Here is a 25546-nt window from a genome sequence, read left to right on the forward strand (position 1 = left end):
ATATGTTTTTCTAGACATGAATCTTTGTTTAATTAGTGGTGGAAGAATAATATGCCCTAAATTTTGGTATTGAGTCAGTATAATAAAATCAACTATTAAAGAGGGCAGGAATACTCTAGGTGACATCATGTGTATTTAGGGCATCTGGTGAATGATCAGACATTAGTATAGAAGCGGCCCTATGGAGTGATAATTTGTAATATTTCTCAGGTGGGGAGTAAGCTAGGAATGACCATCTGCATGGAGATGTGTAAAACACTTAAATTTTGCATGCTATTCTTTTTCATACTTTTTTAATGTATCGAGAATGCTATGTTTCAAATAAAGTCAAAAATTCTTGCCATATCTTACTTCTTTTGATACCTAGAATAAAACCAAATCTAATAGGTTTCAACAAATTCGAAAATAACACACGAAAGAAGCATGGATTAATTAGTTGCCTTCACCTCGTCCATCACACAGCTAGCAATGGATGTCGGACACACCTGCGCGTGCATGTAAACTGTTGGTAGCGTGCATGTAAACTGTTTTACCAACACAGTCCACCTATATTGAAAAATAAGAACTGCCAAGTGATGAGAGTACTGTCGAGAATCGTACCTCCTGGCTTTCAAATCAACTTGCAATTTTCATCTCACGTGCTTGGATGTGTAGGAAAAACGATTTGTTGGAGTAGAACGACATTGTCTCCTTGCTCAGCTAAAAGCCAATTGGTAATCACGCCGCCATTGCCACTTTGGTCTATTGCTCATCTGTTTCAAAATTGAGTTTTCTGGCAACAATGCGTGACCATGGAGGACTATTTTTCAACCTGATCTCTACTCCTAATGTCTCAGTACGTAAGTCGTTCGTTCGCTTCGTTCGTTCCCACCGTCCCATCGATCTCCCCACCAGGCGATCCCTCCCCCCACCGATTTTTTTCTTCCCACCGAAAACCAAGATCGGTTTTCTTTCATGCATCACAAGAACCAAGCCAAACGTTCCATCCCCCTTCCATATAAAACAACAAACCTTCCGTCCTTCCCTTCAATTTACGACACCAATCAAATCAAATAATATGGAACCATATCGGAAAATTCCGTCACGAGAAGCTTCCATAAACAACAGTTTAATCTAATATTTTTGCTCTTTCCATATACAACAAACAATTTCCAAATCCTATCTTCGGAGCGGGGCGAGCAAGGCCTGATTCTCCACGCTTCCAGGTTTGCGTTCGGATCATGTGGATTTGAACTGTTTCTTCAAAGTTTGCCGTCGGATCAGGTGTGCGAGGCCTGTTTCTTCAAACTTTGCCCCCGGTGACGGGCGCGGCTGCCAGCTAGACACGGGTGCCGGCCTGGCTTCCAGCGATCCACGGGTGTCGGCGCGGCTGCGAGCGAGACAAGGGTCCTGGCGCGGCTGCGAGCGAGACACAGGTTAGTAACATGTACACAGTTCACTTCTGGTTAAACTAATGCGGGAAGAGACTGGGTTAACTATACAACTGTTCGATTGGTGGTGTGACATAGCCCCAACTGTTCGTCCGATTCATACATGGAACTGACTGTTCTTGTGTGCTAGCGAGGCATATACCTGTTCAAAGTAAGTACTCAACTGCTTTAAGTATACAACCAATGCATAGCAAGGCTTGACATATGTATACATTCAACCCTTTCGAAAACTTACTGCTTCTCGAGAGGTATCCTAACCCCGGCTATAATTTATCTGACGTTCTACCGAAGTAATCTGTACCAAGAACATGGCTCAGAGAGGATAATTTGCTATATACTCCCTCCGTTCCGAATTACTTGTCGCATGTATGGATGTATCTAGATGTATTTTAGTTCTAGATACATCAATTTCTGCGACGAGTAATTTGAAATAGAGGGAGTACATGCTCCATAGTGTTCCTTTTTTTTAATTATCAAGAGCTTGTCAAAATAACTGTGGTACATAATTGATATGGAATCCAGTATGCACTTATATGCACTTAGTTGACTATCTTCAGTTTTTATATATACTGATGGAACTATCTTCAGTTTGTATATATACTTGTCACAAATCAGTACTGTCACAAATCACAAATCAGTACTTGGCACAAACCTATCTTCGTGGTCAAACATAGTGTTCCTCGAGCATGTACTGATGCAACTATCCCTGCCATTTATTTATATCTAGGTAAGAGTCCATGCATTTATTTGAATGGTCTGGTGGTTCAAAATCCAAATATTTGAGGAGCACATATATACATATGAGTGTTACCAATGCATACAAAAACAAATGACATGGATAATAAGAACTAGCTTTTCATGTCAGGGTGAAACTGTATGGAGAGAAGTAGAGTGACGACACCAAAGCAAGAGCAAGGAGTAGACCGAAATAATTGGCAAGCACGCTTGTTACACTAACATGAAGGTCTACAGAAAAACTTCAGGATTTTGAAAATTTATTGTGTTTACAAAACAAGATCCATCTTCAGGATTTTGTTTTCTATTTACTGTTCACCAGGGAGTATATGCTCCCTGGAGCCAAAACTCCAAGCAAGTTTGTCTTGTCAATGGCGTATGAGAAATAAGATTTGTGTCCGAGAAAAATTACTACTAATGGAGGACGAGATGATGCTGCCCCCTGACTCTATGCTTTTCTGTGTGGTTTCTTCTACTCTCCTATTTTTTTATTTTTTTTTGCTTTTCTTAATCTCGAGCAGCCTAGGAAGAAGAAAACTTGAACCAAAGTAGTTAATCCATTGCACAACTCAATCTACCAAAATCATGCAGATATAAAGATAATACAAGAAGGTTAGTTAACTTCCTTTGTGTAGAACAAGAACTCTACCCGCTACCATTTTACGGAACCTGTAGCAAGCAATGCATTAGATGACAATGCTGGTTATTGGGCACAAAAACTGAAGAGAAGCATTATTGTACCAAACATGCCAAGAACTTACTTTACTTCTGTTCAATGTAGATTAAAGTGCGTTAAATATAGTATACGGTACTTATTGATCTGCTTTGCCAATGACAATTGTCTCTGATAGTGATGTCCTCAAACGACTTGACCCCGTTTGGTTCTCGTTGGGAAAGGGTGAATATTGCTAAGCAACACCGACAGCGACAAATGGAGGCGACAACTGGGCTCCGACAACCTCTTGGTGATATCACCAATGTTGATAGACTCCCCAAAGAGGGTCCAGGTATATTGAATTGATAATTTATTGGTATTTGGTTATTGTTAAATTACTAATCTGAACAATCCCTTTCGCAAGCCATTGCAGCTGGCCCACAACCATCGAGCGGCTTGTTTATTCGTGAAGCAGATGTCCTGTCTCCCTCGACCATAGAACTCCCGAAATGGAGTCCAGGTATAACTCATTAACAATATTTAAATGCCTTCGATATTGGTGATTACTAATTTGAACAATCCCTTTCGCAAGCTGTTGCATCTGACCCACGACCATCGAGCAGCCTGATTATACATGAAGCACCAATCCCCTCTGCGTCAACCATAGAACACCACAAAGGTAGTCCAGGTATAGCTTCCGAACTCACACCTCCTTCAGATTTCTAAATATAATGAAGCGGTAAATTTAATCCATCAGAGGGGATTGTTGCGAGTAATCTGGTTTGGTATATAATTAATATATTGCAACCCTGGTGGTGCATGATTTTATCCAGAAATACTATTACTCTTCAAAATCGGATGCTAATGTGTGTATACCTACAACAACAGTTGGAGCTACGAGGGGCCGTGCTGGCCAACGTAAAGGGACCTTATCAAAGGAAGAAAGGGATGTCATTAACGCACGGAGAAGAGCAACTTATAAGAAGAAAAAAGAAGAGCAAGGGTACCAAGAACAAAAGGATAAGTTGAACACAAAGAGACGAGAATCTTATCAGAAGAAGAAACAGCAGGAAGACCGACAGCGACAGATGGATGCGACAAATGGCCTCCGACTCACTCTTGGTGAAGACACCAATGTTAATATACTCCCCAAAGAAGGTCCAGGTATATGGAATATGTGTATTGTTTTTAGTAATTCACCTTCAATTAGGTTTCTTACTAATTAGCAAAGTCCCTTTCGCAAGACAACCGATCTGACCCACAACCATCAAGCGGACTGTTTATTCGCGAAGCACCAACCCCATCGCCCTCAACCATTGAACTACCCAAAGGGAGTCTAGGTATAACTCTGAGACAATCTTTAAATGCCTTTCATATTGAATTTTTACTAATTTGAACAATTCCTTTCGCAAGCCATTGCAGCTGACCCACAACCATTGAGCGGCCTAATTATACATGAAGCAACAATCCCCTCTGTGTCAACCATAGAACTCCCCATAGGTAGTCCAGGTATTACTTCCGAACTCACGCCTCCTTTGATTTTCTACAAACATCGAAACAGAAATAAGTACAAAGTTGATTCACTTATTTTGGGACGGAGGGAGTATTACTGTTGTACCTCCAGTCAACCATGAGAGCTTTGAACTTGATTGTTCTGGTTCGGATGCTAATGTGTATAGACCTACAACAACAGGTCCAGCTATAAGGGGCTGTGAGGGACAACGTAAAGGGACATTATCAATGGAAAAAAATGATGTCATAAACGCACGGAGACGAGCAACTTATAAAAAGAAAATAGAAGAGGAAGGGTACCAAGAACAAAAGGATAAGTTGAACACACAAAGACGAGCAGCTTATGAGATGAAGACACCAAAGGACACAAACACATTAGATATTATAAACGCAAAGAGGCGAGCCGCTTATGAGATGAAGAAGGAACAAGTAAACACGCAAAGACGGGAAACGGATCAGAAACATCGAGATAGCTTAACACCAGAGCAGAAAGGGGAGATTAGTGCTCAGCGCCGACAGCGGGAGAAAGCTATCCGAAACACCCCGTGTGCTGAATCCATCGCGATGCCTCGTCCTGATTTAGCAACCTCAGCTACGGCGAGCACATGCGGTCACACCTTCAAATCTTACGGTATTCCTCGCCTGTGTACTCCACATCTTATGTTCGTATGCATTAAACAAATATTTACTTGCTCCGTATCGGTGCAGCCGCCTACTGTACCAGTACGCTGGACGATAATATCCTCATGTTGGATCCTGGGCAACAATCCCATGGTGAACAAATTGATCGTGCTCCTACTGTCACCAAGAGCCCCGCATACATTCGAAACACCGAAACCGATGGTACTTATCGCATCATGAACCAGCTTTTATTTTGTAAACATTCAACAGTTGTTTATGACAACTCAAAAATGGTGTAGGTGCCTACCTAAGTAGAACCTTCGGTGACGGGGCTGTAGATGACGACCCAGTCAAAATCGATGATCACCTGAAAAGTGTCGACCAGCTAACCAGTGATCCGGTAACAATAGCGGATAATGGAGCGGACGAGCAGGGTCATGAGTCTAGAGCTCGGCGTAGGACAAGAGAGAGAGCTTGCAAGGAAAGTATGGCGGTGAAGAAGCGTCAGGAGAAAATTGGCAAGCAAAAAACATCACCGAAGGTACCACGTGGTGAGAGGAATGCTCTACTAGATCGGCGTAATGAAAGGTTTGCAGGTAGGGTGAAGACCCCAACCGTCAGGTCCATCTCCATACCGGAAATGAGCTCAAGTGGACAACCTACCGTATTGGAAGCACACGGTGCCTCGACCTCATCTAGCACACCGGAGTACACGATCAGAAGTGAAGGTAACACTCCCATCCTTACTCTCCTTGCGTCCCTTGAGACTGAACCCTCATTTATTGGTTTCGCACCTGAGCAGATGACATGGACGCTTACCTTAGTCGTCTCATGAATGATAATGTCAACCCTGATAGCCTCTTTGACGATGAGTATTACCTGTTTGCTGGTGAAGGTATGTACACCCACTTGAGCAACATCCACCCGTTGGGAATATCACACTAATTTTAAACATTGTTTGCAGGCTCACATGCTGATGACATGGAGCACGACAAATTGGAAGACTCAAGTCACAATACCTATGTCGACCATGGTCCATTGGACTATGTCTACTCAAACCTCCCAGACCACACACACATCCTGAAGCACGCCGCAAATTGCGATCACTGCAAGGCCAAGAAGTTTGTGTCCGAGGCCCCGAGATTCTGCTGTCGCAGTGGGCAGATCCAACTGAAGCAACCGGAGCCCATTCCAGAGCTAATGAGGCTTTGGTCTAGCATGCATGCGGACTCAAGGCATTTTCGGGAGAACATACGGTTCTTCAACGGCCACTTCTCCTTCACAACCCTCGGCGTCAGCCTTAATGAAAGCTACACAAACATGAAGTCTGGGGTGTACACGTTCCGGGCGCACGGCACCATCTACCACAACGTTCATTCCTTCGGGCCAACGTCACGTCTAGATCATCTACAGTTGTACTTCTACGACGACGACCCAAGCCTAACCCATCGCAAGGCTGCCACCGAGCAATTAGACTAGGATGTCGTCAAAAAGTTAGTGGACATACTCAGGGAAAACCCGTACTCCCAGCAGTTTAGGAGTTTGGGTGCGCACAGAGACAACCTCGACGATTACAGGATAGACCTCAACACTAACCAGAGACTAGACCGATGGAAGTATAATAGACCTCTGTCATCTGAGGTCGCTGCAATTTGGGTGGAGGGCACTGACCTAGCGAAGAGGTCCGATCGTAGGATTAAACTTTGCGGGAATGACAACCAGAGGCACAGTATACATGTGACGGCTGGCTCGTATGACCTGCTCTCTTACCCACTCTTCTACCCAAGGGGGGAGCTCGGTTGGCACCCGAAACTTCCTAAACGTGATGTCCCTTGGCCGGTTGTGCAACAACCAAGAGGTAGACGTGATGATGATGATGAGGATGCAGGTAAGCCTTATGCGTATTCTGTCGTTTAGATGAATTGTATACTTCTCATATGAATCCTAATGTCCGCGTTACTCATCCATGTGCAGAGGGGAATAGCAAGTTATGCGTCTCGGTGAGAGACTACTACTGTTACATGCTCCAGACACGGCCTGGGATATTCAATCCCATACTCTGTGGAGCACGATTGCTCCAGCAATGGGGGGTGGACATGTACATCAAGATTGAGAGTTGTAGGTTGAAATGGTACAGGAAGAACCAGACAAAGATCCGTGCCGACCTGTATAAAGGAGTTGTTGATGCAATTACATCCGGGGAGACCCGGGCAAGCGCTGTTGGAGTAAGGATAGTGCTCCCTGGAACGTACCCAGGTGGCGACCGCGACATGAAGCGGAGGCATATGGATGCCAGGGCAATTGTCCATACCTACGGGAAGCACCTGCAACCCTAACTGGGAAGAGATAACGAATGAGTTGTTTCCTGGTCAGACAGCGCAAGACCGACCTAATCTTGTGGCTCGTGTGTTCCATGGCAAGCTAGAGGCTATGAAAGAGATGTTGTTCAAGAAGAATATCTTGGGTGTTGTTGTCGCACATGTATACCTAGTCGAGTTCCAGAAGAGGGGCCTCCCCCACGCACACTTTTTGTTGATCATGGATTCTGCCTATAAGCTTGTCGTTCCGGAGCAGTACGACCGACTCATTTCTGCCGAGCTCCCAGACAAGCAGAAGTATCCTGAACTCCACGCCTTGGTGGTGAAACATATGATGCACGGACCATGCGGTGCTCTCAACCCCAAAAATGTGTGCATGCAACAGAACGAGTGCAAGTGCAGATACCCGCGGCCGTTCAATGAGAACACGACACAGGGCAAGGACTCATACCCAGTTTATCGTCGTCGAGATAATGGTCGGCAGGCTAAGGTCCGGGGTAAAATGTTGGACAATAGATGGGTTGTGCCGTATAACCCTTACCTTCTGCGGATGTTCAATTGCCACATCAACGTTGAGGTTTGCTCCAGCATAAAGGCCGTCAAATACCTTTACAAGTACATATACAAGGGCCATGATAGGGCTTCTTTCAGTATCGACCAGGCCGACGCCGATGGTAACATTGATGAGATCAAAAGATACATAGATGCGAGGTGGGTTACTCGTCCAGAGGCGATGTGGAGGATATTTGGCTTCCCCTTGTGTGCTAATGACCCGCCTGTCCTACAGTTGCCTCTTCATCTCCCGAATATGCACAGGGTGGCATTCAATGAGCAAGCTCACTTGACCGACGTAGTCGCCTCTGAGAATGCTTCCAAATCCATGTTGACATAGTATTTCAAAGCTAACCAAAACCACTCGTGGGCTAGGAATATATTGTACAAGGATTTTCCTGGAAGGTTCACATGGCAGAAGGGTAAGAAGTATTGGAAAGAGCGGGTGGAGCGTTATCAGATAGGTCGAATTGTGTCTGCCAATCCTGCCGAGGGGGAGCGATACTATATGCGTGTGCTGCTAAACCATGTTGCTGGCAAGACATCCTATGAGGACCTACTCACCATCGACGGTAGGCTATGCGGGAGCTTTAGAGAGGCTGCCGAAAGGTTGGGACTCATCGAGGCAGATAACACGCTCGACGACTGTCTTACCGAGTCAAAGCAGTGGGCGATGCCATGTTCGCTCAGGAGGCTCTTCGCAACAATTTTGGTGCACTGTGAGCCAGGCGACGTGCGTGGTTTATGGGATAGGCACTTCGAGCCTATGTCTGATGACTATCGGCGATCACACACGTGCCCGATTAGGGTGGAACAGATGGTGTTGCTTGACATTAGGGGTATGTTGCAATCCATGGGCAAAGACATAGCTGATTTCGCTCTTCCATGCATTGACGATGCTTTCGACCCAACCGAGGGCGAGGCCAGAGAAGTGATCGAGGAATCCAACATCGTTTTTGACATCAACGACACTAAATTGGCTTCGTCGCTAAACTCGGAGCAGAGGGCTGCATACGATGAGATACTAGCTTCTATTGAACGCGGTGATGGGGGTGTGTTCTTTGTTGATGGCCCGTGAGGTACAGGGAAGACCTTCCTGTACAGGGCACTGCTCGCCAAGGTTCGAAGCGAGGGAAACATCGCTATTGCTACCGCGACGTCAGGCGTCGCCGCTTCTATCATGCATGGATGCAGGACTGCCCACTCGAGGTTCAAGATCCCATTGAGCTGCGACGATGGCGCCTCATGCACCTTCACAAAGCAGAGTGGTACCGCCAAGCTACTGAGGATGGCCTCATTGATACTATGGGACGAGGCCACCATGACTAAGCGACAGGCGGTCGAGGCACTGGACAACAGCATGCGCGACATCATGGGAAGACGAGACCGACCCTTTGGAGGAAAAACTGTTGTGTTTGGCGGGGACTTCAGGCAGGTGCTTCCCGTCGTCAGGAGGGGGTCCCGGGCTCAGATAATCGATGCAACCCTCCGAAGTTCACACCTCTGGAAGGGTATGCGCCAGCTAAGGCTCGTCGCCAACATGAGGGCTCATAATGACACCTGGTTTGCCGATTACTTGCTAAGGGTAGGCAATGGTACCGAGGAAGTTGACGATCAAGGAAACATATGACTCCCTGAAGATATTTGTGTGCCATCTACAGGCGAGGGTGACGACCTGGAGAAGCTGATTGACCATGTGTTTCCGAGACTAGATGACAACCAGTCCGATCCGAATTACATGACTTCACGCGCAATCCTCTCCACCACGAACGACAACATCGACAAGATAAACATACGCATGGTAGAGCGTTTTCGGGGAGAAGAAGTAATCTACCATAGCTTTGACAGTGCAGAAGATGACCCGTATGGCTACTACGCTCCTGAGTTCCTAAATGGATTGACTCCTAACGGTCTGCCTCCGCATGCACTCAAACTGAAGCTCAACTGCCCTGTCATACTTCTGAGGAACATTGATCCGGCTAATGGTCTGTGTAACGGGACGAGGCTTGTGGTGCGAGGTTTCGAGAGGAACGCCATCGATGCAGAAATCGTGATCGGACAACACGTAGGTAGGAGGGTATTCCTTCCTCGAATACCCCTATGCCCATCTGACAACGACATGTTTCCATTCAAGTTCAAGAGGAAGCAATTTCCTGTAAGGCTTAGCTTTGCTATGACGATTAACAAGGCTCAAGGCCAGACGATTCCGATTGTTGGCGTGTACCTACCTAATCCGGTGTTCTCTCATGGTCAACTCTATGTCACATTGTCTCGAGCCACCGCAAAGAGAAATATAAAGATCCTCATTGAGAAGGAGAAGGAGAAGGAGAATGCCAAGAAGCAAAGCGGTAAATCTAAGAAGCAAAAAAGACCCGCCTTGTCCTTACAGACCTCGATGAAGAACATCGTCTCTAAGGAAGTCCTTACAGGCTGAAGTCCGCTCTTAAATATGTGAGAGGATTTACTCTTATGCTACATGTAATTTGGTGCTTTTTGGTGTCTTTGTACATATCTCTATCTTTCGATGTTTGCAATTGAACTTTATTATGTTTATAGTACAAGGCAAGTATTAATAATATTGCCTCGGATTTGTGACTTTGCAAGTTGCCAAATTTTGTTGTATGTGACATTATTTTTTGTTTTGATGGTTTGCTTATGTATATTATTCTTTTGTTGTTTTGTAATCAATGATCTACTACATCTAAACCTCTTCGCTATGTTTTTCTGCACAAATATTGCAGACTGCCTTGGTCTCTTCGTTCTTGTAAAACTAGACTCCACTGAGTGTTCTACATTAGAGAAATATATTTATGATGCGGCCCCAATGCAGACTGTATGTTTACTTATTGTCGTGATCTTTGTACGTCGATGCCTACACCCTACAGCCTGAGCCACTTGACGACCAATCTGTAATTCGATGTTAAAAATATACATGCAGATACGTTAATTATAATGTGGTATCGAATCCCATGATAATAAGTAAATGAATATAAAATTGTGATTTATTTGATATCTTACTATCGTATCCGCGTCGAGCACAACCGAGCGCCTCTATTTCCGGTGAGGCCAACTATCCAGAATCCTCCCGCATCTTAAATCCATTGACGCTTTTCTATTATAGGCTTTGTTCTATGTAGATACCGAAATTAGCACCGCTAAACTTTTAATCTGGAAATACCACTATAGAGTACTTTGCCCTGTAATTAGCAAGTCTTCCTCCGTTGCCGCGCAAGTACTTCTCTTGCATTCCCTGAGATATAAAGTATATACTATCTCTACTTCCTAATCAGTTTGAAAGATTAATTCAAACTATGCATGCTCCTAAGAAGGAGAAGTTCTTTATTATCTTGCATGTACTTTCACCAGAATGATTATTTTCGTTATACCTCACTGACCAATGATGTCAGGCTTTACTTCGTCCGAAATCAGCACATACCAGCTAGCGAATATTCAACATAAAAATATGATGGTTATAGGCACATACCTTTCATTGCCTTTAATCTTCAAGTTCTCCTCGATCTGCTCTCTACCCATGTTCGAACATGATCCAAATTTCTCTTTCATGCTCATGAGTTTCTGATAACACGCTGAATTACTTTTATGTGTTCCTAAATAGAGTAACCAAATTAAGTGAAAATGGGTTTTCTTCTTGACTACATAAAGTAGAAGACGGTACCAACATTTTCCGACAAAGAGGGAGGGGGAGGAAATAATTTATCATTAAGCTACTCTAAGGGAGTCACATCTTTTAGATTCATCTTTAAATGTAAGGAGAAAGCTGTGATAATGTAGCCATAGAGGAACAAATCCAAAATACACAAAACAAATACATTGTAGCTATCATGAGTTCTGTTGTTGGGGTCAGACAATTGAAGATTGTGGTCATAAATGCAGTAAAGCATGCCTCTACTTATGAGAGAACAACTAAAATTACAATAAACTCCACACTGATTATAAGTATATTGTTCGTACAAAATGCTAAAAAGGAAAATAGGTCTTCATAAATTGAAGATAGTTCAGCCACATCAGATTCAGCACTACACATAACTCGCGTACATATATGCATTGTTAAATACACTTGCTAATCACATCAATACAAAAATTTCCTTTTGAGGTTTTGCAGCTCTTTGGAAATAAAACAAAAGCGACCAAAGGGCAGCTTCGAATACCTTGCCTGCGGAGACCATGCATGTCCAGCAATGAACCTCACCAGGACTCAATCATTTGGCATGAACAGATTGCTGGGCTGCAGCACACAACAAGAAGAACCAGTTCAACACGGAGTTAATTTGAAAAAACCAATGTCCAAGACCGTTTGTAGTTAACAAAAATTAACATTATTGTTTCAGCTAACAACAAAAATTAACATTATTGTTTCAGTTAACAACTCCTTTCTTGCACGGACATGTATTATGTGATCAAGCAGTAAAAAGCATTTAAGGGATTATCTACGTATAAAATTTAGAGAGAAAAACAAAACTTTCAGACCATGAACCACCGGTCTTCACAAAATAAGTTGTCTGAGGTTACTTATCTGCCTAAGAGAGCGTGTACTGCACGTCGATGATGCCCATTTGCTCTATAGGATCCTGCACAATTTACAGATGTTTTCCACTATCATGCGCCCATGGACGAGGCACCTTTAGAAGTGTTTGGCATATTATGCATCTCCGAAAATATTCAAATCAGACCCCATGCGTGGAACAGCTTGTTCTGCCTGATATATGTGTGCAATATGTCAGATGCAAATAATTCGATCAACTAATTATTTAGTCTAATCAGCATTGTGCTAAGCAATCAATCAATCAATTTATGTATTGGTTCATATGCCAACACATCTACAAACATCCCTGGTAAATACTGGAGCCAACACCTCCACAAACCCGTGTGAGCTGCAACCTCCACACACAGAATTGCCTGCTATTGATTGAAGAGGAAGAGTAGCTATACCTGGTACGGCTCTATGAACTGTTCTCATCTGCGTCGACCGCATCTGAAGCCTCGACGGCCACCATCCTGCTCATGTCGCTGGCACGGCAGGCTCGACAAAGGGGCGGGTGTCGATTTGGGGAGAGGAGGACTCGGCCACGAGGCGGTAGAGGCACGGGAAGGACCCGTCGCCGCTGGCGGTGGCGAGGACAAGTCGAGCACTGCCAAGCGCGGCCGCGAGATTCGCGAGGTCGGCGCGAGCAGGGCAGTCGGCGAAGACGGCATGGGCAGGGAGGCGGCGAGGTGCTTCCCAGGAGAGCGAGCGGCGGTCGAGGAGGCCGAGGATCAGGGCGAGGCGGAGGCTGCGGCTAGCGGCGGGAGAAGACTGTCCTTCCACCGCCGGCGGTGGCGACCTTTGTGTGATGTTGGTCGCCGGTTGTGTGCATCTCTAGCCGCCGTCGGATGAGTGGAGGGGAGTTGGGGAGGGGATGAGATGGGGTGGCGGTGCGAGACGAGGTCGCCGGCTGTGGGGGCGAGAGCGGAGGCGGTGGGGTGGGTGACTCGCCGAGATCTGCCATCGTGAGTGGACTGGGAGTCTGGGGGTGGAGAGAGTGAGGGGATCAGGGGAGGTAGTAGATAGGTGCTGGTTGGGCTTGGGTCGTGCGGGGAAGGAGAGGTTGGGTGCTGTTTTTTTTTTTTGGTTTTTTAGGGGGTAGATTGGGTGCTGGTTGGGCCGTGTTGGTAGCTGATTTGGGCATACAAAAACATATGTATTAAAGTGTATACATATATTAATTAAACATGGAGCATACAAAAAATGTATTTTTATACTTATTAGATATATTCAAAGTATCACACAAAAAACACAATTTTGAGAGAAGAAACCGAATATACTTGGTTTGTGTTGGATTGCTTGCATGCTTTTATCTTTCGTCGGACAATTTTCCTTAGCCTATATAAATAAACTAAAATGATTCAAGAAATTTCAGATGACTGCTTATTTATATATGAACATTATAGTTGGTTGTTTTCTCCGAGATAAATGCAACATCTTTTTTTATAATATGAAAAACGGTTTTCTATTTTACAAAATAAAATAGTTGTGTTAGTTTCACTTTTATTTTTATTATATATATTATATATGTTTCTTTCATCAGAGATAAAAAGTGATGGGTTCTGACATACACACTGATGTAACGATGACTGAGCTAACTGAAACACTACGAGAAGAGGTGCATATAGCTAATCTTTGTATGTATGTTATACATGATAATACAAAAGGTGTATTCTTTATGTATTTTTTTCAGAATATAGGAGACATAGATATGGAATTTGGAGATGCACAAAAAGAATCCATCGACAAGGGTTCCGAAGTGATGTCACTAAAATGGGGCTTCATCGAATTTTTTACAACATAATGATGTGGAAGCGGTGTTATCTCATAAAAAATCAAAAAAAGATGCCAATTTAAATGTTACCGCGCAAGGTATTTTTTTCAATGTTGTTATAGATCTTTCCTTCGTCATATTGCCTAATTCACTCGTTTTTTTATCATGCCGATAGACTATGTTTGTACTTATTGCTAATTTTCCATTTTGTGATCACTTTACATTACAAGTGAAGTGAACTTCAATTATTATGCACTTGTGACCATGTTACATTGTCTCTACATATGGTCTCTACTTGTGAAATATCTTTACATAACTTTAGAAAAATATTTCAGAAGCCCGTGACAACGCACGGACATTCTACTAGTTTTCAATAGTGCTTCAATGATCTAAACAGGAGAGAAATATACTCACCGTTGCCAGATTGATGTCGTGGAAGGTTGTGGAGCCCAAGCCTTCGAGGAATCTCAGTATTCATAGATATCAATGTTGGATCAGTCGGAGCTTGAGTGGAATTTCAATAATCTCAGATCTAACTTGGAGCTGCCGGCGGCAATATGGGGAGAAGGAAGCGAGGCGGCGGCAGCGACGACGTGGAGTCGATATATCTGTTTTGAGGGCTACGTAGAGTTTTTTAGGGCTACGTAGAGTTGTTTTTTTAAGAATAGCTACATGGAGCAGATAGACGGGGTCTGTGTATCTCTATCTCTACTACTTATTATATATAGTATATATTATATAATATATATTATATATTATATATTATATATTATATATTTATATATTATATATTATATATTATTATATATTTATATATACTATTAAAAGAGCGAACTGTAATTTTTTTACAGCCACCCAAGGTAAGTGTACACGGGAAAACCTGAAGCCTCCGATCTACTCCGCCTGATAAATCCAATAGTCTATATTTCTCCAATAATCTGCCATCTAATCACACGGCTGAGATTCAATGTTCTGCCGGCAGACTCCTCCCGCAGGTCCGTCCGCTCGATGCCCCGTCTCCCCAAATCACGGAACAATATCGTCACGCAGAGGGCGGAGACCTCGCGCGCATTATGTTCCTCCCGATCCCATCACGCTCTTTCTCCTCCGCCGGCCCTAGGTAGGTGGCTGCTCTGCCCTCGACGGGTGTCTCAGCGTCGCTATATCTCTGATGGTCGCTCCGCCCTCAATGGGGTGTCCCAGCATCGATCTCCCTCAGATCTCGCCACCATCTCGGCCGGCGTCGTTACCTGCCTCCTCCATCAGCGCTCGAGCGAAGCCGCCATCATATCACGTGTTGCTGCGCATGAGAGCGGAGCGGACGCAGAACTGGGTCAAGTAGATTGATTTTGAGCGGCGCACAGAGCCGATGGTGGGGCGCTGGACTAGGCAGGCACCGCCGCCGCTCCTGCATACCCGGGGGCGAGCGAGGATGCAGGCATGGCCGCCGCTCCCGAGGGAGTGGATCTACCACTGCTGGTCAGTTGAGAGTGCGTTATTTTTTTTGTTTTTCTGTTCCATGGATTTTGGAAACACGTGGTTGTCCCTACTGATTTCCGTGGGATGCACAGGTTTCAGTCACATCACCTATGCTATAATCCCACCCATATACATGGCTGCCTGAAGGAGGTGTTCAAGATGAATGGGTACCGACAACAGCGGGCAGATCAACTACGAGGAGCTCAAGGCTGTTCTGGAGCAGGTGGGTGCAAGGTAATATCCGACTCTTCATGTTGATCTGCCCGCTGCTCCCCTTCTCCTAGGTAACACCATGGAATCCCATGTTTCTTTAAATATATTTCTTGGAACTTCTTCTAAAATTTTGGTCGCTCTTGGGAGTTCTTATTCCAATCAGATCCACAGAAGGTGATCTGGCTAACATGCCGTGGATTCAGGATAGTGTGTGGGATTTCCAGTAGAAGAGTATCTTCAGAGATGGCTCTTCTTGGCACCGCTATCTCTGGTGTGAATGTCCTTGCCATGCCCATTTTAGTGCCAGACACAATACAGGAGAGTAATGTTATCAGGTACTGTACTGCACATTGACTGTTTATTTAGTATGTACATGTTCTCTGCTCCTAAATTAATGGCATCTTAGAAAGTGTGCAGTCTAAAATTGGCTCATACCCAACAAAAGAGTGTTCAGATTGTTTTCTTGAGAAAAGAGAGTATTCAAATTGGTTAGGTGAAAATCTATTATGAAAATTGTCTTCAAAATGATAATTTCATATTACTATAATTTAATAATTTGTTACTAATTTTAGACAGAAGTTAGAAGAATATCTAGGTCCTTCTGGGGTTGAGGTTTAAACCATAGATTGATTTCAAGGGAAAGATGCTGGTGCTGTGAAATGCATGCCGGCCGCTATTTTTTTCACACTTCTATCTGATAGGCGTTCTCTAGAAATTTTGCAAACCACATGTTTGTGTCCTCTTCTGGTAAAAGTGTTCTTCTCAAGGTAATCAAAAGGTTCCCTTTTTTATGTACTAACAGGTTAGTTTGACGTTACTGATATATGTTCAATCGATGTACAATATTTTAGTATCTCATTGCCAAAAGAATTCAACGTCTACTTGAATGTACAGAATTCTGAATCCGTCACATTCTCACATTGGCAATTGACAACGACCTCCTGGATAATCAATTATGATATTATTATTCTTAGCCTTTTCATCCGGTTTTCCGCTTCTGCACTAGATATATGTCAGTGCCTTGGTGTGGCATTACCCATCTTTCTTTTAGTTCAGGAATATTGCTTTGTGATCCTTGCTTATTGTGTTTTATCGCATTTGTGAGCAGTACTGTTTATATTTTCCGTTCATCTTTGCCTTGTAGTCCATGTAATATGGCACTTAACAGGTAATCTAATATCCTTTTAATTGGAAATTATTATTGACAAATATTTTATGGAACAACCAATAATCATGTGTGGGTATGTGTCCATCTTTTTTGATTAAATAACCAATGAAAAAGCTCTAGAATCTTTGTCAGTCATGTTATTTGTTGATGCCTTTAACATGAACAAATATTTGTCAGGTCATCACTCTTGTGGAAGGATCGGCGCAGCAGAGCTTCGAAGGAGATCCAGGTGTTCTTCTCCATCCTTTAACAAGTGGATTATTCTTTGTGCCAATGCATAGCTTGATTTCATGTGAGAGGATGGGTGAGTTCTAAAATATGCCTTATTGCTCTGGTTGCAATTCAGTGATCCTCTTCTCTTTCAAACTAAATTCATTTTTTCTGATGAATTATATTTAGATGTGTGATGCACACGATGCAACATGTCCTAGAATGATGCGACGGACAGTGCCGCTGACAACGGCTAGGTGACAAGGATGAGCCCCCTCGCACCAAAGCAGCTCGCAAGCTTGATGGCGCCAAGGCATCTCCCTACTGCTATAAGAACGTCCACCAATAAGCTACACATGCTCCTACACCTTCTTATGGCGTAGGTTCAAATATGTGATTTCTTGCTTTTACTACATCTTTGGTGCAACATATGATGTGTATGTGCAGTTTATAATTTGCATTGAGATGAGCTAATCAAAACTGACTACACTTTAACTATCTTGATTTTAATTTCCTGCTTACCTATCATGTTCCATCCTTAGTTTTCAGGGAACAGCAGGCTGCATTTCGTATGCGGTTCGTAATTTATTCATTATCTCACTTTTATCCATATCTTTATTTTGGTTATTAAGATCCAATTTGAACTTAATTGTCTGGTTTATTTTTGTTCCTTTCAGGCTTCAGTCTTGAAACAAATTGAGGTTCAAAGAAGTATTCACATTGAGACCAATCTCCATTCCATGCAGGTAGGGAAAGGGTTACTAGGTTTGGTTGGCGATGGTTGTTCATTGATTTTTTAGGATTTGTTTATTGATTAATAAACGATGCATGATCCTGTTATGTAGATATCATTTGATGGGGAAACTTTTTATATGTTGCATGAAATGGTTTCTCATTCTATTTTATTTCAGATGTATCTTCACCAGCAATTATAACTTCCCACTTTTGCTCAAGAGTTACATGTGAGCCAAGCAAATATGGTGGCACAATGCTTGACCTTCTAATATGTTATGTACTATTTCCATTAGTGAACATTGGTGCGTCTAAAAGACACAATATTCTACGATGTTTGGAAACTCTTTATTGGATTTAAATTGTCAAATGTTACTCTTATGTTTGGTATGGGATGTTCGCTTCTCAAATATATTTTAATCATTTTCCTTTATTGCTAGAGCTATGTTCTATTGTTTAAGCAGTCTTTTTTACAAGCCACCTACCCTTTTCTAAATACCATAATAACAAATTGTGTTGTCCAGGCAAACTCAGGTCCTGAGCACCACATTGAGAAAGAAAGGGAAGCCAAGGGCCTAGGTTTTAGTTTGGAGGTCATCTAAGATAATGAAAGCTACAAGATATGCATGAAAACATTCTTTTGACGTGTACCATGACAAGTTATCGGTGTAAAGAAACACTATGTTGCACAGAATATTATCATAACACACTAATGGAATAGTATGGAAAGGTGTTCGCCTAATGGATGATGGGAGATAAAGTAAGCATATTTTTGTGTACTAACCAAGCAAGAGCACAATGAGGGTGATGGTGCACCCAAGAGTTCTGACATTATATGAGAAGTTTGAAACGTATTATCAGTAGTTAGTTGCGTCTTTACTCTGCACGTGCTAAATTATAGCGTTTGTTGAATATTGTGGATTTCAATATTATTAGGATATCTCTACTTTATTTTTTTATAAGTGTATTTTTTGTATTTTTTACAGTATTAGTCGAGACGTGCATTGCACGTGCATGCTTACTAGTAACAGTAAAAGCATTGTAGACATGTTCAATCGGCTGGGCTTTGTAATCAAAATATCTTGGGCCGAACTGAGCTGGCCTCTATTTTCTACAACCATGCGTGTCATGCCTTCGGTGCATTTTTTTTTGCTGGCGAGAATTATATGGTTAATCTAATCTGCACCGTAATAACTCACAGAGCTCACCAGATTAACGGTTCATAATTACTGATTAACATGGAATTTTTTTGGGAGTCTGTAATTATAGAGGTGTAGATAGATAGATAGATAGATAGATAGATATTAGATATACGTGTTGTAACATAACCTGTATTTGTACGGTTCCCTCTTATAGATATATGACAGCCGTGCCCACCAAGGGCATCGACAAGATCAATCACCACTGACGCCTTCCTCAAGCTGAGACAAACGACGCCAAGGCAAAGGATGATCTGGCATTCGATTGCAGGGATGTATACGTGTCAAGCATTTGCTGTCGAAAACCGGATGCACGCACGCGGCAAACAAAATAACTGCCCACGTTTATACGCCAAAAAACCTACCAGGTTATGTGCTGCAGTTTTGGATATAGACAATCAGCAAAGCGTCTCGCATGCATGCGTGTGTTACAAGAGCATCCGGCCAGTATCGACCAACATATGTGCGTGTGTGGCGTGATTTTGTATTGGCTGGCGACAAGTCTAGCGATGCTTTCTTTTCTGCGTTTCTGTGTACATACAATACAAGCCAGCTGCTTAAAGCAGGAACTAAGACACCTGTTTGCTTCCTTCGTCGTCGCTGTTCATTGTCATTGTTGAATACACTCTGCCCGCCCTCTATCATACCTCCCCTTTCCGACATCTAGGTTTCTACTCCAGCGACGCGCGTGAGAGGCCGCTGGCGCAAGCTGGCGCGATGGATCACCTTATCGTCCCATCATGGACCTATTCCACCGTGACATGTTTCACACATACAATTGTATCTCCCGTTGCAACGCACGGGCATGTGTACTAGTCTAATATCATATGCAGAAGATATACACGGCTGCAGATCTGATGCTCTACAAATAGAATCTGGCTTGCCATACGAAATTAATTTTTTTTCACTTCAATACCTGGTCTTTTCAGAGAAACAAATTGTTTATCACTTTTTCTTAATTTCTTTCTTAGAAAAACTCGATGCATGTTAAAACCTCAAAAGCTTAAATCTCACTGATTTTCCTTAAAAGATATTTAACTTTCTATAATTTTCTTTGCATACTGGATTCAGGTGCCTCTTGAGCAACTTGATCCTCATATAGTAAATTCTTCATAATACACCGAATTTGACTCCATTTTAATATATTGCTCCACTGAAGATCACGAGTAGTTTTTGTCGAAGGTGAGGCAGTCTGGAGCACAGTCAGCTATGCGGGATTCCACAGAGATGGGGTGGGCACGCCGTATGCCAGCAACTGTGGCGCCGCGAAAAAGGCCTAGGGGGCCGCTGGAAGGGGGCCATGGAGACCAGGGGCCGGGGCGTGCTGTGGGCTGTTGCCCCCCTGCCCCGTGCACTTGTGCTGTCGGTTGCGGTCAAGGGCCGTAGGTGACTGCAGCGGAGGGGGAACCGAGGGCACTATGGCCGCCGGGTAGTGCGGCAGAGGTGGTGCCGATGAGGAAGAGGCCCCGCGTGAAATCCCAATGGAGAGAGCGGCGACAGCAAGACGGGTATATAGGCGAACGGGTAGTGGTGGTGTGCCGTAGAGGGAGGAGATGGGGAATCCATGTAGTTCATGGTGGGCAGCAGAAGCGGCCGTGTTGGGTAGTGTTAGGGTTTTGGTAGTGAAGGAAATATGCCCTAGAGGCAATAATAAAGTTATTATTTATTTCCTTATATCATGATAAATGTTTATTATTCATGCTAGAATTGTATTAACCGGAAACATAATACATGTGTGGATACATAGACAAACAGAGTGTCACTAGTATGCCTCTACTTGACTAGCTCGTTGATCAAAGATGGTTATGTTTACTAACCATAGACATGAGTTGTCATTTGATTAACGGGATCACATCATTAGGAGAATGATGTGATTGACTTAACCCATTCCGTTAGCTTAGCACTTGATCGTTTAGTTTGTTGCTATTGCTTTCTTCATGACTTATACATGTTCCTATGACATTGAGATTATGCAACTCCCGTTTATCGGAGGAACACTTTGTGTGCTACCAAACGTCACAACGTAACTGGGTGATTATAAAGGTGCTCTACAGGTGTCTCCGAAGGTACTTGTTGGGTTGGCGTATTTCGAGATTAGGATTTGTCACTCCAATTGTCGGAGAGGTATTGGGCACTCTCGGTAATGCACATCACTCAAGCCTTGCAAGCATTGCAACTAATAAGTTAGTTGCGGGATGATGTATTACGGAACGAGTAAAGAGACTTGCCGGTAACGAGATTGAACTAGGTATTGAGATACCGACGATCGAATCTCGGGCAAGTAACATACCGATGACAAAGGGAACAATGTATGTTGTTATGCAGTCTGACCGATAAAGATCTTCGTAGAATATGTAGGAGCCAATATGAGCATCCAGGTTCCGCTATTGGTTATTGACCGGAGACGTGTCTCGGTCATGTCTACATAGTTCACGAACCTGTAGGGTCCGCACGCTTAAAGTTCGGTTACGATCGTAATTAGGGTTTTTGTGTTTTGATGTACCGAAGGTTGTTCTAAGTACCGGATGTGATCACGGACATGACGAGGAGTCTCGAAATGGCTGAGACATAAAGATTGATATATTGGAAGCCTATATTTGGATATCGGAAATGTTCCGGGTGAAATCGGGATTTTACCGGAACACCGGGGGGTTACCGGAATCCCTCGGGGGTTAATGGGCCTACATGGGCACTAACGGATAAGAGGAGGGCCGGCCAGGACAGGCCGCGCGCCCCCTCCCCCCTAGTCCGAATAGGACAAGGAAGGGGGGGGGCGCCCCCCCTTCCTCTTTCCCCCTTCCCCTTTCCTTCTCCAACAAGGCAAGAGGGGGGAGTCCTACCCCGGTGGGAGTAGGACTCCTCCAGGCGCACCCCTCAGGCTGGCCGCACCTTCCCCTCTCCCTCCTTTATATACAGGGGCAAGGGGGCACCCCATAACTCACAAGTTGATCTTTGTGATCGTTCCTTAGCCGTGTGCGGTGCCCCCTTCCACCATATTCCACCTCGGTCATATCGTAGCGGTGCTTAGGCGAAGCCCTGCGTCGGTAGAACATCATCACCGTCATCACACCGTCGTGCTGACGAAACTCTCCCTCAACACTCGGCTGGATCGGAGCTCGAGGGACATCACCGAGTTGAAAGTGTGCAGAACTCGGAGGTGCCGTATGTTCGGTACTTGGATCGGTCGGATCGGGAAGACGTACGACTACTTCCTCTACGTTGTGTCAACGCTTCCGTTGCCGGTCTACAAGGGTACATAGACAACACTCTCCCCTCTCGTTGCTATGCATCACCATGATCTTGCGTGTGCGTAGGAATTTTTTTGAAATTACTACGTTCCCCAACAGGTAGATGGGTGGGGGCAACATCTATGGAGTAGGTAGCGGCGATAGGAGGATGAAAAGTGGCGGTGGCGGTGGATAGGGCTAGCGGCGGCGGCATCTGTGGGGAGGGTAACTATGAAGGAACTAGAATGGAAAAGGAGCAGGATGACGGCTACAGGGGGTGTGGCGATGGTGGCGGCTAGAGAGGATAGCGGCGGCGGCTAGAGGTCTGGCACGGCTAGGGGAAAGCATGAAGAGAAGGTTGATACCATGTAGAGAAATTATTTGGCGCAAAACAATTGTATTCACATGATGGGGTGCCCGCATATAACACGTACAATGGTATTATCGTCCACATCTAAGATCCTAATTACACAATATGTACTTGGGGAACAAGTTGGACGACTACAACTACTACAATGACGTGTGTGCATGTGACATGCATACGTGTTTCTCGATATGCATGAACGGGAAAGCCTTGATTTGCAGCAACGAAGAGGAAAGGATTAGGACGAGAATCGGGATTACGAAGCCAGGAATGGACTTGTGCTTTGAGATTGTAGATGCCACATGGCATTCATCGGGGTGGGTGAGTTAGACCCGGTATCATAGATTTTCTTCTCTTTATGCTCATCAACAAAGCAGCCCATTTCTCTTTCCTAGTTCACAAGAGCTCTCTCATACCTCTCCTCATAGGGCCTCATTCCCTCAAGCTCCCCTCCCTCTCCCCTTCACCCCTGATCTCTCCCATCAACAATATGTCGTCCCCTACCTCCTAGGGCAGCCTGGACATTCTCTTATGGAAGAAGAAGAGAAGACAAGAAGTTGAGATAAGAAGAGGACAGGGATAGGAAGAAAGAGAAGATCCTCACCTCCCCTTTCTCAAGCCTCAAGGGTGAGTTCCACCACCCTCCATGATCCTCTCAGGTGTTGTACATGGTGAATCCTAGGTTCCTAGGGTTGGGGAGCAGCTAGTTCATTTCGGAATTAGGTCAAGAATCTGTCTATAACTCTATATTGTTGTTTCTTGCATACAGATCTGGAAATCATCAATTTTGAGTCCGTATATGGCAAAATCAGAGGAGGAGCATGTGGAATGCTTTGTAGGTATTGCTCCTACGATCGTTTTGATTGGTTAACTGTATCAATTAGAGTGGTGAAGCTCGTGTTTTACATGTTTCTTTGCAGCTCTTCAAAATTTTAGAGACGGAGAATAATAGTTTACTCGTAGGCTTTAGGAGCTTTAACCATTCAAATAAATTCATGTTTTGTTCCCTGCAATGTTGTGTGTGATGCATAGCTGCTAATACAAAAAATCAACTAATTATAATGAGTATTCGTCTTCCTATGAATTTCCAACGTGAGCAACTCGCTAGTCTGGACCTGGAAATAGTGGAGTAATAATTTCCAACCTGAGTTCTTATAGTTGGAACTTTTTTGTAGAAAAGTTTCTTATGAGTCCGTAGCCATATTGTTTGTTTGTTTTCGATTTCCACTAGTGGAAAACGGGCCTTTAGTCCCGGTTCTGGAACCGGGACTAAAGGGTCGGGACTAAAGCCCCCCCCTCCCCCCCTCTTAGTCCCGGTTCTGTTACGAACCGGGACTAAAGGCCCTCCACGTGACCGCTGTTTGGAGCTCCACCTTTAGTCCCAATTGGTAACACCAAGCGGGACTAAAGAAAATTTTATGATTCTTTTTTGAATTTTTTTTAACTTTTTTCTAATTTTCAAAATTTTGAATTATTTTACAATTTAATCTCTAATCATCCCACGCTTAACTTCTGAGTTCTATTCCCCCTAGTTTTCAAGTTTGCAATTGTTGTTTTCCTGACAATAGTAAGACGTCAATCCTATTAACCCTCAGGAGTTTAGCTTGAGCATGAAGTCACATGTTTCACTGCTTGAGTTTGAAACTATTATTCTTAAAAACAATAATTATTTAGTAACACTAATATTTCTTGAATAAGTAGTTTGACCATAGTTTGTCCACAGTTTGACCACAATTTGACCAGATTTGACCAAAATTCTAAAAAACTAAAATAATTATTTAGTAACACTAATATTCTTGAATAATTATTTAGTAACACAAATACTTCTTGAATAAGTACATTGACGATAGTTTGACCGGATTTAACCAAAATTAAAAAAACTAAAATTTGAGCATAACTTTTTTTCCTTTTAGAATTTGAGGATTCTAAAAGTTTGGAAAAATGGCCTACGACGGTCAAAATCGGATGCCGATTTTCGTGTTGAACATTTTGATATATTATACGTTTTTTCTGACATCGTATGCAAAAATTATAGCCGTTTTAGTTTTTCATAACATTTTTGGGCAAAATATGTCCAAATTTAAGTTTTTAAATTTTCCTAACTAGTAGGTGTGGTAATATAACTACATCTCAAAGGATTTTATTTTTTGAAGTTTTTATCATTTCCTTTTGTCTTTTTGAAAACTGAAATGGTGATAAGGGGGGCTAGAGTTTGAGACACAAACCCCTTTAGTCCCGGTTTGAGACACGAACCGGGACTAAAGGGCATCCGAGTGAGTAACCTACAATGGGAGTAACACTAACAATAATAAAGAGTAACATACACATATCCTTAGAATATGTTACTACCTTCATATTGGGTAGTAACATAGGTGTAATGTCATGCAAAGCTCCATGCATTAGGTTATAGACTCATACTGCATTGGGACATGTGATGTTACAGTAACTAGCTAAGTTACTAGAACTACTTCTCTCTTCATTAACTCATTGCCATATAAACAAATTTGCTGAGTTGAACTTGAAGTTACTGCTGAAGTTACTCCCACTGTGTCTAGTCTAACATAGGTAGTAACCTCACATATATCTAGATAAAATAGAGGATATGGCAAGCAATAAATAAAGAAAGAAAGCAAAGTGATAACATAGCTAGTTACTAGTAGTATGAGTAACATCACACATATCAAGATAAAATGAGTCTATAGCCTAATAAATGAAGTGCTGCATGGAGAGTGGATTTTTGGAACATGGGTGTATTGGAGGACCTTATTTTAAATACTTTGTACATGTGTAATATGCATCCATATAAATATGTAC

At 43.3% G+C, this 25546-nt stretch overlaps 2 long non-coding RNA genes across 12 annotated transcripts; one reads left to right on the forward strand and one right to left on the reverse strand.

Annotated features, from left to right (window-relative positions):
• Positions 1-996: 996 nt before the first annotated feature.
• Positions 997-13395, reverse strand: LOC119330775. 6 transcript variants are annotated; one of them, XR_005160254.1, is made up of 7 exons: positions 12774-13395; positions 11993-12412; positions 11308-11431; positions 2083-2834; positions 1666-1725; positions 1482-1572; positions 997-1398 (listed from the first exon to the last, which is right to left on the reverse strand). It is a non-coding gene; the product is annotated as an uncharacterized LOC119330775 (long non-coding RNA). The 6 variants fall into 6 exon arrangements; XR_005160251.1 differs by having other exon boundaries at positions 1485-1572; positions 11993-12540; XR_005160249.1 differs by having other exon boundaries at positions 11993-12540.
• Positions 13396-15150: 1755 nt separating this feature from the next.
• On the forward strand, positions 15151-18836 carry LOC119327653. Of its 6 annotated transcripts, none has more exons than XR_005158633.1 (7): positions 15151-15619; positions 15712-15903; positions 15980-16167; positions 17178-17304; positions 17400-17786; positions 17888-17956; positions 18122-18286. It is a non-coding gene; the product is annotated as an uncharacterized LOC119327653 (long non-coding RNA). The 6 variants fall into 6 exon arrangements; XR_005158634.1 differs by having other exon boundaries at positions 15712-15853; positions 15996-16167; XR_005158630.1 differs by having other exon boundaries at positions 15996-16167; positions 18122-18285.
• The last annotated feature ends 6710 nt before the right edge of the window (positions 18837-25546 follow it).

The sequence above is a fragment of the Triticum dicoccoides genome, chromosome 7A (genome assembly GCF_002162155.2).
Source record: "Triticum dicoccoides isolate Atlit2015 ecotype Zavitan chromosome 7A, WEW_v2.0, whole genome shotgun sequence".
In the NCBI taxonomy this organism is placed as follows: Eukaryota; Viridiplantae; Streptophyta; class Magnoliopsida; order Poales; family Poaceae; genus Triticum; species Triticum dicoccoides.